The following is a 1,236-nucleotide window of genomic DNA, read 5'->3' as shown; positions in this document are numbered from 1 at the left end:
AGTAGCATCCACCACAGGGGAGTATGTCTCCTCAGAATCGATTCCTGGTCTCTGTGAGAATCCTTGTGCAACAAGCCGGGCTTTATATCTCACGATCTTGCCGTGTTCATTTCTTTTCGTCACAAAGACCCACTTATAGCCGACTGGTTTAACATCATATGGTGTCTGGACTATTGGTCCAAAGACATCTCTCTTCTTTATTGAGTTTAACTCCACGTTTATAGCTTCTTTCCATTTGATCCAATCTGATCGTTGAGTGCACTCATAAATAAACATGGGTTCATGATCCTCATTCAAATCCACAAGTTCAAGTGCTACCTTTTATGCAAATATATAATATCAATGTCGACATTTTTTATGTTCCATTGTATCCCAAACAAGACATAGTTTATTGAGATCTCGTTATTATCAGGACCTTCAGTACCTTGAATCTTGGCGTCCCAAGAATCAGTATTAGATATATCAGGGCCGGCCACATATAAGCATTCGTGATCGGCCGCGATCGCTATTAGAGTTTTGGGATTGGCCGCGGTTAAGTCTCGGGATTTAGGAACGGCCACGGTCGTGTCTAGGGTTTCAACAACCTCAGGTTCATTCTCTGAACCTTTCTTAGTTTTCCGAGGGTTCTTATCTTTGGAACCTATTGGTCTACCACATTTCAAACGTTGTCTAGACTCTGTAGCAACTTGATTGTGTCCCTCTTGAACATCAATTCTGATTGGTGCATTAGCAGCTGGTATATATGACTTAGTCACTCTTTTCGGGTCAGCAAAGGAATCTGGCAATTGATTTGCTAGCTTTTGTAAATGTATAATCTTTTGGACTTCTAAATCACATTCCTGAGTCCGAGGATTTTGCCAGGATAAGGATGTTTGATTCCATGTAATCTTTTTTTTTTTTACAAGCTTATTGATATCTCCCCCTAATGTTGGATGTTCGGATTCATCGAAGTGACAATCCGCATACCTGGCCTTAAACAAATCACCCGTATTTGGCTCAAGGTATTTAATAATCATGGGAGAATCATATCCAACATATATCCTCATCCTCCTTTGAGGTCCCATCTTTGTTCTCTGTGGTGGTGCAAGGAACATAAACGGCACAGCCGAATGTCTTAAGATGGGATATGTCTGGTTCATGATCCGTAAGCAATTAATGGGGAATATTTATGTTCACTAGACAGTCTTATACGAATCAGTTCGGCCGCGTGCAAGACCGCGTGTCCCCAAGCTGTGG

The sequence above is a fragment of the Brassica oleracea genome, chromosome C8, assembly GCF_000695525.1.
Source record: "Brassica oleracea var. oleracea cultivar TO1000 chromosome C8, BOL, whole genome shotgun sequence".
NCBI classification, from domain to species: Eukaryota; Viridiplantae; Streptophyta; class Magnoliopsida; order Brassicales; family Brassicaceae; genus Brassica; species Brassica oleracea.
This window is presented reverse-complemented; position numbering follows the sequence as displayed.